Here is a 557-nt window from a genome sequence, read left to right on the forward strand (position 1 = left end):
GTTTACGTGCAAAAGACAGGGCAATGTGTAAACTTAACGTTTAAATGAACCTTACACTTAAAGGTTGTAATGTTGAGGACTCAATTAAAGATGCTCACAGGCATTATACGCCAGACATGCAGCTTCTGTGTTCAGGGGAAAGCCAAGTACAGTAACCATTCTACATACAGCAGGTACACTGTGGAGTTTTCTGTAGTCAACTCTATTTCTTTGTCTGGTGCATAGGCAAGAGGACACACATAATGGGTGACATGATACACAGTCCTGCCAATGGTTTCAGACTGTTCTAAAAAAAATAAATAAATAAATAAATAAAAACAACAGAAAAAGAGACAGTAAAGGCAGACAAGAAGAAGCTGTGTGTGGTAAATATGGATGTAAACAATGCTTGATTTGAAATACTTTGCCTAAATTAGGCAAATGTTTTAGGAGGAAACAATCAAGACATCTGTTGGACCTGCAGGATACACACATGCATTTTTGTCAGTAATAACTGAGTAAAGAAAACCAATTATTGCAGGTTTACATATTGATCAAATATAGTGAAACATTTTTCT

General features: G+C 35.9%; 1 protein-coding gene across 1 annotated transcript in view; it reads right to left on the reverse strand.

Annotated features, from left to right (window-relative positions):
• The window catches only part of man1a2 (mannosidase, alpha, class 1A, member 2), a 114,459-nt gene that overhangs the window by 28,985 nt on the left and 84,917 nt on the right, over positions 1 to 557 (reverse strand). The gene's annotated exons all lie outside the window — the stretch shown is intronic.

Source organism: Morone saxatilis, unplaced genomic scaffold (genome assembly GCF_004916995.1).
Source record: "Morone saxatilis isolate NCDOM2014 unplaced genomic scaffold, NCSU_SB_2.0 Contig5, whole genome shotgun sequence".
In the NCBI taxonomy this organism is placed as follows: Eukaryota; Metazoa; Chordata; class Actinopteri; family Moronidae; genus Morone; species Morone saxatilis.